Source organism: Urocitellus parryii, chromosome 1 (genome assembly GCF_045843805.1).
Source record: "Urocitellus parryii isolate mUroPar1 chromosome 1, mUroPar1.hap1, whole genome shotgun sequence".
Taxonomy (NCBI): Eukaryota; Metazoa; Chordata; class Mammalia; order Rodentia; family Sciuridae; genus Urocitellus; species Urocitellus parryii.
In genome coordinates this window covers 217,426,627-217,439,052 of record NC_135531.1, presented here as the reverse complement: position 1 = coordinate 217,439,052, position 12,426 = coordinate 217,426,627, and the positions used below count along the sequence as shown (strand labels likewise).

The 12,426-nt window shown below is 36.8% G+C and overlaps 1 protein-coding gene across 2 annotated transcripts in view; it reads left to right on the top strand.

The window, feature by feature from the left end:
• Nucleotides 1-11,542: 11,542 nt before the first annotated feature.
• Nucleotides 11,543-12,426, top strand: part of Fign (fidgetin, microtubule severing factor) — a 120,135-nt gene continuing 119,251 nt past the window's right edge. For both annotated transcript variants that reach the window (XM_026393133.2, XM_077798565.1), the window contains exon 1: nucleotides 11,543-11,690. The gene's annotated coding sequence lies outside the window, so the exon portion shown is untranslated. The remainder of the gene's footprint in view (nucleotides 11,691-12,426) is intronic.

Sequence of the window (12,426 nt, the reverse complement as noted above, 5' to 3'; positions counted from 1 at the left end):
TTCTCCTAAAATCTTGTGATTGTGTTTATCTTTTTTCCCTTCTGGGTTTAGGATTTCTTTAAGTACTTTTAGTAGTGCTAGTTTAGTGGTCTTCAATTCCTTTACTTTATGCTTTTTTTACAAGGTGTTTATTTATCCTTTAATTCTAAAGAATAATTTCACTGGATATAGTAATTTAGGTTGGCAGTTATTTTCTTTCAGAGCTTAAAATACACCATTTCATGCCCTTCTGTCCTTTAGAATTTCAGCTCAGAAATTTGCTATTATTCTGACAGATTTGATTTTATATGAAACTTGGCTATTCTATCAGTTCTTCATTTTTTTTTTTCTCTTCTCTACTTTTGGCAGTTTAACTATAGTATGTAGTGAAGAAGTTCCTTGCTGGTCATGTTCTAAATGCCTCCTATACCTGCATGTCCCTATCTTTCCCAATATTGGGGCAATTTTCTGCTAATATTTCACTGACTAGATTTTCTATGCCTTCAGTGTATACTTCCATTCCCTTGTCTATTCCTATTATTCATACATTTGGTCTTTTAAAGGTGTCCAATAGATTTTGTATGATCTGTTGATTATTTCTTATTTTTCTTTTTTACTATCTGAATGTACTAGTTGATCCATCCTTTTTTCAAGCTCTGATATTCCTTGTTCAGCTTGATTTATTGTATTAGTGAAGCTTTTGATTGAATTTTTATATGACTTATTGAGGTTTGTATTTTCAGAATTACTCATTGCTTCTTTTACAGAATTTTTTCTTTATTGAATTGCTCTTGCATATTCTAATTATCTTCTCTAATTTGTCTTCATTCAGCTGTTTATTTGTATCCTCTTTCAATTCATTGATCATTTTAAACATAATACTTTTTAATTCTTTGTCCAGCATTTCATCTACTTCAGTATCCTTGGAATCAGTTATTAAACAGTTATGAACTTTTGGAAGAGTAATGTTGCATTGTTGTAATATTTCTTGCGTTTCTATTTTGAGTTGTTTCAACCTGTTAGTACAATTATCTCTTCCACATTTAAGTGAAGATTTAAGGAATGGCTTATTCTTGACCAAGTGTTCTGGGATATCAGATCATTGTGTAGTGTTGAGTTTAATTGTAATGGGCCTGTGTAGTGTAATTTCCCTATTGCTTATTTAGGTGCGGTTAGTGAATTTTGATATAAGGCACACTGTGTCAGTACCTGAGCATTCCACTTTCTTTGTAACTCTCACAAAGCGGGGTCCTTCTGTTGTATCAGGGAGTTATGTTGAGACTGCAATGTGTGTTCAAAAAGGGTATGGCAGCAACCTATGAATCTTATAGGTTCAATGACCATGTTATTTGTGTTGTTTTTCCCTGCTATGTAATAGTGATGAATGTCCAGGAGTAGGTCTTTAGGCCTCCCATGCCATACATACTTGAGGCCATTTTGTCAGCTGGAAGTTTCTGTCTCCCTTATTTTCCAGTTGAAGAATCCAGTGAGGTGTAAGTGGGACTGGGTCATAATGGAGTATAGTACAATTCCTTTTACCTAGGCTGAACATGTAGTTCATTGACAAGCCTTTTATTCAATATGATCTAAGTGTCAGGATATTTCCCAGAACTATAAAGAATGAGAAAAAAATAAAAACAACCACAACAAATAGAAGCAGACCAGATAAAGACATAAAATAAAAATCACTTAAAACAACAATATCCATAACATCATCTAAATTTCAACAAGACTAGCAGGGGCAAAAATAATATAGAACAAACTAAAATGTTAAAAAAATAATCAAAGTAAAATTAGTTAAGACAGGAAAGATAGGGAAAGAAAAGCAAAAGAAAAATTAGAAAATTCCAAAAGATAAAAAATGGAGAAAAAAGAAAAGATGTGAAAATTAAAAGAAAAAAAGTACATATGTGTATATATGTATAAATATATATATATTCATACAGAGGTATACACATGTATTTATACAAAACTATACATATGTGAATCAAAGAGCATTTTTTTCTTTGTTCATATATATATATGAACAAAGAAAAAAAAATATATATAGGGGATTGAACCCAGGGGTGTTCTACCATTGAGTTACATTTCCAGCTTTTTTAATTTGATTTCAAGACAGGGTCTGGCGTTGAACATGTGAAATCACTGCCTCCATCTACTGAGTCATATGGATTAAAGTATGAACCACTATGCCTGGCCTCAAAAAAAAAAATCTTAATAAAAAAATGAAAGTATGGGGTTGGGGATGTAGCTCAGTCATGGAACGCTTGTCTGGCATGCATGAGGCACTGAGCTCGATCCTCAGCACCACACACACAAAAATAAAATAAATTATGTTCATTAAAAAAAAATTGAAAGTATTGTCTTTGTTGAGGTAGTTGACCATGTGGGCAAGAGTGGATGTTTACTACCTATGCTGATCAATAATTCTTTCCACATTTTCTTAGGCTATGCCCCCCTTGAGGAGAGTAAAGTCTGGTGGTTATTTACCCTTTCCTTTTTTGCTGTTTACCACGTGACCTGCAAGAGTTGTATGGGACAGAACCATTTCAGATAGCTTTTAGCTGCCTCGTTCACCAATGTAAGCTAGTACAGAATGCAAAGTTCCCCTAACAGAAATGTACTCTGAAGGGATCAGCTCTCTTTTTCTCCACTACCCTACCCTTTGGCACTCTGGCTCACCTTTGGCTCTAGGGCTCTAATTCTCACTTTTTTTGCTACCCTGAGTCTCTGAGTTTCTCCATGTCTTTGTCCACTTTTGAACTTCAACATTTTCCCAGTCACCTACCTCAACTGGCAGTTGCTCTATAGTTGTTGTTTTTGTTGTTGTTTTTTGTTCAACTCACAGAGAAGGGGTTTGTTTCTAACTCACAAGTGCTGATCATTTCTTTTCTGCTCTCTTGAAACGCCCCCCCCCCCACCCCAGGATACAGTCTTGTTTCATGAGACATGTGAAGCTGTTGCACCCATAATGTGTAACAAATACCACCAAAATGTTGCAGATTGTAGAGCAGAAACCTGAGATAATGAACCTGTTAGTAGTATAGCTACTGGTTGTTTTTTGGTTGTTTTTTTCTTTATTCACAGTCAAAAATATCCTTATTGAAAGTGATGGACTTGGCTTCTCCACTTACCAGTATGGAAAGGGAGGGATAGGAAGATGGACTGCTTGTAAGTATGATGAGGACATGAGAAACAAAACAAGCAAATCCAACCAAGGATACCCCAGAGCGCCTCACCATGGAACTCCACATCAATAATTCTGAATTTACATATGGCATAGGACACATTCAGTGTTTAGCAGTTGTTATACTGGTAGAGAAACAATAGCAAATATACTAACTTCATTTTTAAAAATTAAATGGGTTAGCTGTTATACTTGGGAGACCAAAATATAGTTTCACCCTCTGAAACTTATTTGATTGATATAATAACCCCACTTACTCCAAATGTTCATTTTTTTATGCTTTTGTTTACTATCATACTTACGTGTCTCTTTTCTCTCTCTTTTCACCCAGATAGTTGGAAATCTGATTGTTCTGAGAGCCAGACACATTGGGAAATGAAGAACAGTATTTATGATAGTACTAAACTGCAACCCAGACTTTTCCCATTCGATACAACTCAAAACTTGGAATTTTTGGAAATGAAATAATAACAAAACTGAAAATCACATTGCAAATAGCCAGGAAGATAATATTTAAAGGTGCCTTTGTGTGATTATCTGTATGCTCATGCTAATGAGAAACAATGACTAACAGTGCTGTCTGTTTATGTGTTCAAAGTGATTCAGGTGTAATTTTTCATTTGCATTGCCCCCTAATAGGTGACAATTCAAAACTGGGGATATTTATAATGCTCAAGTCAAACCAACACAGCAACCACCAACCCTTGATAATGGTCAAGCAGGCAAGGGTCACAGGCAAGGGTACTTAATCAGGGTTCTGTATGTCTTCAGTCCTGTGATGATTCTGAAGAATGGTGGAACATCTGTGTATCCGCAAGAAGGGCAGAAGTAAAGCATCCAAAAAAAAAAAAAAAAAAAAAAAAGGTGAATAAGAATTCCTCTTGGTGGGGGGAAGCACCCAGAACATTTAGTGTTCTCAAAAGGGGAATTTTATTTTGCTTCTTTTAAATTAAAAAAAAAAAAAAAGACACACATGGCTTGTGGCCTTAAGGAGAGAAGCACAGGAACAAGGCTGCTTTTGTACTCTATTAAGGTTGAGATTAAAGTCCCTACTGATAAACTGAACATTCTTTAAAAGTGACCAGAAGCAAACAATGTCTGTTTGCTGCTACTTTATTACAAAGACACCACTGAGAATAGCTAAGAATATACTATTTGATCTTTAACAGGTTGACCAAATGATTGCAGTTGGCTCCAGTACATGAGATGCTTTCTGCAAATTATTGTTTCTGGTTAGAAACCTTTATAATATCCCAGAATGAATTATGTATGTATTTCATGTTTTCTTTTCTGTTATCAGCCTTGATGTTCTCATTTCAAGTTTCACCCTAGCCTCCTAATAATGCAATATTGAGGCCATTCAGACACTAATTATGCCTCCGTGGCTTTTTTGAAATGACTAAATCAGCATCAGTTCTATAATTATCATTAGCAAGTTTGTATCAGTGTCTCACATCACTTGAAAAGCTCAACTTAAATGATTTGTGAATGTACTCATCTAATACATTGAACAATCTCTATAGATACAAACAGGTGCTTGCATATTGCTTTATGTAAAATAGAAAATATGAACATGTATATTGTATGAAATATATTTTCAATTCAATATTAAAACATTACTTCCATAGCTTGAAATAGTAAGCTATATAGAGGTACCCAAGATACTTGTGCTTTAAAAGCTCAGTTGGGGTGAGCAGTGTAAGAAAATAGAAAACTATTACTCATACTTAAGGCTAGACCTGATGTCTTCCTCATTTTCAGAATGTTCAAATAGGAATCTGGCAAGGATGATTGACAGGAAGAGGTATCCAAATGCAATTCCTCTGTATTTTCATTGTTTCTGTTCTTGAATTATTGATATTGCCAGTAGTCATTTGCCATGAAAACAAATCAAGGTATATATGGTAAGCACTTACTTGAATGCAATACTTTTATATGTTAAAATATTTACAGTATAACATTCTTATAATGTAACAAAATAGCAAAATAGGAAAAGAACTTCAGTAAAATAAGAGCATAGTATGAATTAAAATCTTAATTCTATGACTAAATGGATAAATGATGTATGGGAAAATAATACAGAGGGGAGAAAAGCAGCCACTGAGAGAAACTATGAAGATTTCTTTGTATCACTTAGAGGGGAAAGACTCACCTTAAACCAGGAAAACCTGATAAGAATTTATGAAATTAGGTCTCTTTAGGAATAATGCAGAATACATCAAAAGCCAAGCTATTGTACTTCCTAGTGACAATTATTCATATATATATATATATATATATATATATATATATATATATATATATATATAATTTCTTATATTTTTTACCACCTATACTAGATCTTGTTTTGTATGAAAAAAAACTTGTGCCAGGCTGTAGTATTTTATGACCTACATTATTACCCTCTGGGTAGTGAAATGATGGTGCCAAACTAATTATTGCTTTGTCTAATTTTAAATCCAGGTCTACGGAGATTAACAGCTTGCACATTAATTCAAAGCACCAACAGCCCACCTAACCTAATGCTGTTTTAAATGAATTAAAAGACCTGCTTAGGAAACTTTAATATACTTTAAATGAAGGAAATGTACATTTATATTTTTATTCAGTATATAAAAAACAAATTTATTTTGCTTATTTTGCTTGTTCAAACATACTACAAAGAAGACCTTTCCTATCTTTGATTATTACTTCTCTTGAAAGTGCAATACCTTCTAAGCTAAAAGCACAGTGTGAGTGGAAATAATTGTAAAGTGCTCATCAAGGAAGGAGGCAGAATAATGAGTCAAAAGACTATGTTCAGGTAGAGGAAAAAAATTCAATTCCAATGCATTGTCCTTTTTTATATCTTTGACATTAAATGAATGCCTTTAAACACACTGACATTTTGTAATATTACAAAATGAACGTGAAGTATTGAGCAATCAATACAAATAGAACATCTATTAAAAAGGCAAGGAAGCATATCCCCAAACCCTACAAGAAAGATTGACAGTTTGAGGGACCAGAAAATGATAGACAATTGCAATAACTTCCCAGCTGGCCTCCCCATTTCCAGTTCTGTTAAATTTATCTTCTTAAAGCCAGGGTTCTGTTAACTCGAATCTTCTTAAAGCCCATCTAAATTTCTTGCTTAAAAATCTTCCCAATCTCCCTGTTATCTACCTATCAAATGCAAACCTTTCTGTCAGAGACTCAATGGAGTTCTTCTGCAACACATTTCCCAATTCTGATTTCCTTATTTCCCATTCTCTACTGGTGTTAAGAAAAGTTTCAGCCAAACTAGACTATCAGCTGTTTCCTGCAGAGATCTTCCCCCAAATTTTCTATCTTCCTTCACTCATATCTATTTTCTTTATGCCTCAACTCATTAGTTTCCTCAGTAGCCATTTATTCAGGATTGCCATTTATTCATTTAGGCACTGGGGGAAAAACAAAATGAAAGAAGGCCTACCTTCAAGAAGCTCAGAATCTGCTGGAGCAGTCAAACCTAAGGATACTTCTGAAATGATGCAAAGGTACAGATAAGATGTAGATTTCAGTGAATGCTTGGGGAAAAATACTTTATACCCCTAGAAAGGCTGGGGTTTGTCCCTAGAGGAAGTAAGTGCTCTAAGTCTCCAGGAAGTTAGCCCACAAAAGAGGAGGGTAAAAATCACTTTAGGCAGAGAGCACAATGACAAGAGAAGCACTGAGGGCATAAAAAACAAACAAACAAACCCCCCCCCAAAACAACAACAAAAAAACAGTATATGCAATGTACAAGCAGTTTGTGCTTTGGAGCATAAGATAGAAACCACAAAGTCCAAAAAGGATGCCCTCTTCTTCCTGAACAAACCTACATCTTCTTCTGGGCAGAAGTATTTGATTAGTGTACTTATAATATTCACTTTGAGCTATATTTATCTAGCCTCATCCTTAAAATGTTAATGTCAATTTTCTTTAACTCTTTTGCAATTTTTGTGCAATACTTTTAACTACAGTAAGTATTCAGGATGTACTTTCTGAATGAAATTGAGAATCATGCAAAATCAGGCTGTGGTGGCAGCAAAGGTAAGAATACTACAACTGTAAATGAATGAAAAAAATACAATCCTCAGGTAATTAGAATAAAATATTTCCGTATAACCAAGAAAGTATCTCAAGTGAACCCATCATAGGATTTTCCACCAGTTCCTCTCCATCATAGGGCTATATCAGTGAGAACTTTTGACAGTATTTGAAAGTTAAGTGTAGTTCTGAAGAATTTGAGTGATTTTTGTGAATGAGGTCAAGGTCTTCATTATCTTTTATTTTGAGGGGGTGCATAACAAGAACTTTTCAGTAGTCTTAGAGTAATTGAAGTACAAATGATTAGGCTTAAAATAAACTGCAGCTTTATGGAATGATTGAAAAATTATTATATCACTGATTTCACCATTTCAAGGTTTACTTTGGATTTGTGGGCAATATGGAAAAAAAAAGTCTAGATTTAATAGACAGCTACTAAGTCCTGGGACACTCTTTGAAACATAGTGATTTTTAAAAAAAAAGTTATTGTTAGTTTAATGTTTTATCAAAATGTTTAGTACTGAATTTAAAGTATCTTGTCATCCTCATCTCTCTAATCTTCCTTCTATCATCTTCTACTTATAGCCATCTTTTCCTTCCCTTTTCTATGGAAAAGCACATATTAAGGAAAAGTCACACATGCAAAGCACATTTCTGTGTCCACCTTAGCTCATAGTACCCTTCGTCCAGTGCAGGCAAGCATATCGCCATTTGCAAAATTCCATTCAATATCATCTTGTTTATTTCTTAGCCTATATTTTTGTTATTGTTGTTTTTATTATGTGGAGAAAAAGAACAAGGGAAAAGTGCAATTCTTCTCCTCTGAATTAGCTTGAGATGAATACCCACAAACACTAAGGCACACATGTATACACACATTCCTGAAGAAAAATAAAACTTATGTTCATTTTTCTTCTGGTTTTCTTAAATATCCCAGGACAAAATATAACATATATTAAAAATTAGTGTTTTTATTAAAACAGTTCATTTTGTTTTAATGTTTCCACATTTAAAAAATTAAAACTAAAGAAATGTGACTGACGCATTGTGAAAAAATTAGTCAAATAGGGGCTTCTCTATATTAACTGTTTCCTTAATAAGCTCATTTAAACTTCTTTATATGCTCCACTTCTAATTTTTATGTTGTCACAAAAAAGTTTCATAGAATATATTATAGAGGTATCCATCAGTTATGGCTAGAGAATTTCTATTGAATAAAAGTTTTAAAGATAAGTGCACATAGAATATGATGATCACTAAAATGCTAATTAATCATGTCATATCAGTGAAGATAGTTTTCTTAATGCAACAAAAAACCCACTGTAAACATTGCAAACAAAGCAATTAAACCTCCATGAAAAAAATATAGTCAAATTTTATTTCCTTTTACTTAAAGTAACCAGGGAAAAGCAACTTTTGCTTATACCTAAAAGAAAAAAAAAATGTCAGAAGTAGGACAATGACAAACCCACTGTGGATCTTATTAGTCATGCAAATCCCATAATGTATATTCTATTATGTAAGTCTCTTTCCCTCAGAGTATATGTAATTTTGAACAATTTTTAAACTCTGTGTAAATACATGCAGTGCTCTTTTGAATAGTTTTCCCTTTCTTTGATTCCACAGTTAATTATATTCATTGGTATGTTGAGCAATGGATTTTATAATATTCAAAATGAATATATAAAGGAATTGAAAAAAGTACTAGTTATTATCTACTAATAAACTTGCTAACCACACTTTTCCCTCTCCTTAAAGAGTAGGGATTATTTTATTTTAGATGTTGCAAACGAATGGTATGTCTGTCATCAAAATACATTATTTTTATACTCAACAGTTACTCTATTATATATATAGTTCAATATTTTGATTTAACAAGGAACTGTAAATTCAGTACTAGTAATCTAGTGCTAAAGGTTGATGAGCTCTGAAGTTTTTAAAAAAGGACAGACCAGTTTTGAATGAATTGCAGACAACATTTGCTGTGTGACCAGAGGACTTCTGGCTGTCATTCCACAAATGGACAATAACTGAAATTAAGAGTTCTTAACGTTTTTTTTTTCTAAAATTGACTGTACTTAATCCTACAGTGACACATAGATATTTTTTTACACTTATTTATCTGTGGTGAACAATTTTCCATAATATCATTTTCATGTTTCCTTGTAAAATATAACTAAAAGGGGTTTCAGTGTTCTCTGTTACATCAAAATAAAGTTCTGTTCTATTTTGAAGGCTAGTTCTATTATTTTGTAAATGTGCAGAAAGGTCAAATTTATTCCAAATAGAATTCTCATTCCTTAGAAATATTTGTTAAGATCTCAATTCACTCTCTTTTTTTGTCTTTATATTCTATCATCTGCCTAGATTTAATCAAAATAATTTTTCTTTCTTATCGCGTTTACTAAATGCCTCCATTCGCATGTAAGAAAAATCACAAAAGGAGAATGAAATTAATTTCAAAGTATATATGTCTGGTATTTTTTTTTAAGAGCTGATTTTTCAGCATCGGGAGAGCTGCTATAAAAGCTACAGCAGAGAAAGCTACAGCAGAGAAACTGGGGGAGATGTAAATAGTTACAAGGAGGATCAGTTCTAAACAAGAACGTTTTGGTTCCAATCTTCAAAGGTAACATTTTCAGCTTGATGGGCTCCTGGTCCAATACATAATTTGCCTCGTTCATTCTTAGCTTAGTTGAAATACAGTGGACTGAATATCCACCAGGCCGAAGTATAAACTCACCATTTATCTATTAAAGTCATATTTAATGAAAATGAAGAGAAATTATTACCCAACTCACTCTCTTTCTCATTACAATTCCTAAAGAACTTTGCCAGGCACATTATCTCGTAGACATCATGATCAAATGTTATTGTTTGCTTTATTATCTCAGTTGGATGGTTGGCTAGTCTAGAATGAAATAGGTTGAAGGCAATACTCTCAGCCTAGAAGTCTGAATGAGGTTCCCATTCAAATGATCCTGATTGTTTGGGGGTGGGGCGGGGTGATTAGTAAACCAACTGAGCTTACACTGCATAGTAAGCGTCTGGATGCAGCACATTTACATCTAACAAGAGACCCCAGAAAACGTGTGTGTGTTTCTTAAACCTTATGTTCGGAACAAAAGACTATCTCAGCAACAGACAATCAGCACTGCATTGCTCCCTGGGATGCGAGCAACACACTCAACTGCACATTTCATTCTTCCTCAGCTCCCAGCACCACAAAGCCCCTACTCCCTTCCCACTCCTGGGTCCCCAGATTGCTCCATAGAGGGGGGTTGGGAAAGCAGAAGCCTAACATCTATGCCTGCGCACCAGCAAGCCGGCACTGGGGTCCCCGGGGCGCTGCTTTCCCCTGCCAGAGCCGCCTGGGGGAGGTAGGGAGGGGAGCCAGGGAGCTTGAGAGGGGACCGCACACCTAGACACTTATGATTTTATTTATTCACAGGAAGGAGGGGGAGGAGAACAGGCTTAATGCAGATTTTCCTCCCGAAGTTGCCTCTTCTTGGCAGATAAAGTCATTTTCTAGCTGGTGCTGGGGGCCCAGGGGAAGGTGAGGGAGAGGTCCTGGCTCTCAGGGCCAGACCTTGTCCTGTTCGTGGAGTCCAGGGGAGGCTGGGGAAGGGTGGACAGGCCGCAGCTGTCCAGAGGGCCAGAGCTGGCAGGGAGGGGCCCCGTAGGGCTGGGAGTAGCGCAGCCGTGTCCCGGGCCCTCCGAGGCTGGCTCGTGAGCGAAAGGGCTGGCCGGTCACGCGTGGGAGAGAAAGGCCCCTTCCCACTAAGGCGTCGCACCCCTGTCCTCAGGCTGGGCTTCCCGAGAGTGAGGGCCGGGAGAGCTCCGAGTCCCAGCGCGCGTAATCATGACCTCGGGGCCCCCTCCGGGCAGCGTGAGCGCGTCGGCGAGGCTGGGCGGCCGCCGCGGCCCCGGCCGTGTAACATGACCCGAGCGGCCGGCCGGCCGGCGCGGCGCGGCCATAGAGCCCTCCCTGCCCATGAATCTCTGGCGCGTCTCTAGCTCGCTCGCCAGCTCGCCTCCCGCCTCCCTTTCTCCCCCTCCAGCTCCGCGGGCTCCGTGCGCCTCTCCCTCTCCCTCCCGGTCCTCCCGCTGCCCGTCTCTCTCCACTGCCCGCCTCTCGCCACTGCCTCCCGTCTTCTCTCCCTCACGGCAGCCTCGGTCTCTTTCTCCCTCTCTCCTTTGAAAACTGATCTTTGGCTCTTAGTGTGAAAGTGATTTGAATTTGGCTCGGCGGCGCTCTGCGCCTGCGCTCAGCCTCTGGCATGCTGGCTCCTTCCAAGCAGCTGTTTTGGGTTTGAAATTCCAACATGGCAGAGGCTGCAGTCCGTCTTCCCTTCAAAAACTTGGAATGATTTCAAATCATAGGCACCTTCACTTAACCCTAGCTTCCATTCATCAGCAAACACATCGGATCGATGCTACGCTAACCTATCGGGTTCTCGCTCCGCGCGTTCAGGTAAGAGGAGCTTCGTAGTTTTCTACCATCTGTTTAAATTTGTTTTTGTTTTTGTTTTATTTTTAAAGAATATAAACAGATCCAAGACCTGTAATAAAAAGAGATCTCCGAGTTGTGCCGTAAACATTAAATTTAATTTGCATTCGTTTCTATTCGGTACGCCAACCTGCTGTCTAATTTCTCTGTACAAAGTAGCCCTGAAACATTATAATGCATATTTTAGCTGCTTAATCATTGTAACAATAGTATGGGATTAAGAGTTCGCGATTGAAAGAATCTCGTTTTTCGCTATATTGGGCTTACTTATTACTATCTTTTTTTACTTCAAAAATAAAATAAAAAGAAAGTGGAGCCATAGGGTGGGGCTAGACTTTCTTCGGGAACTAACTTCTAAGTAAATAAGAAGTGTAAATAAGAATCTTGCACACACACGAAAAGTTGAGGTTAAATTACAATCTCGTGGCTGGGGGAACCAGAAAAATGTCACAAGATCGGTTGCAAAAAAATGTAAGCACATCATTTGGAGGGGGTACAGCGTGGTGGGCGTATTGTTGGCAAGGAATGGGAGAGAAAGATGTATAATTTAATGGTATATACAATCCACTGATCCTATTACCGTCCTCCCCGGAGCTCTTGTTAGTTTCAATGGGAGTGAGTGAAATTGACATGGACTTGCATTCCTGGTCATGTGCTTTTTTTCCTTTCTTTCTTCTCCTGTGATCTGAGATCCCCTTTT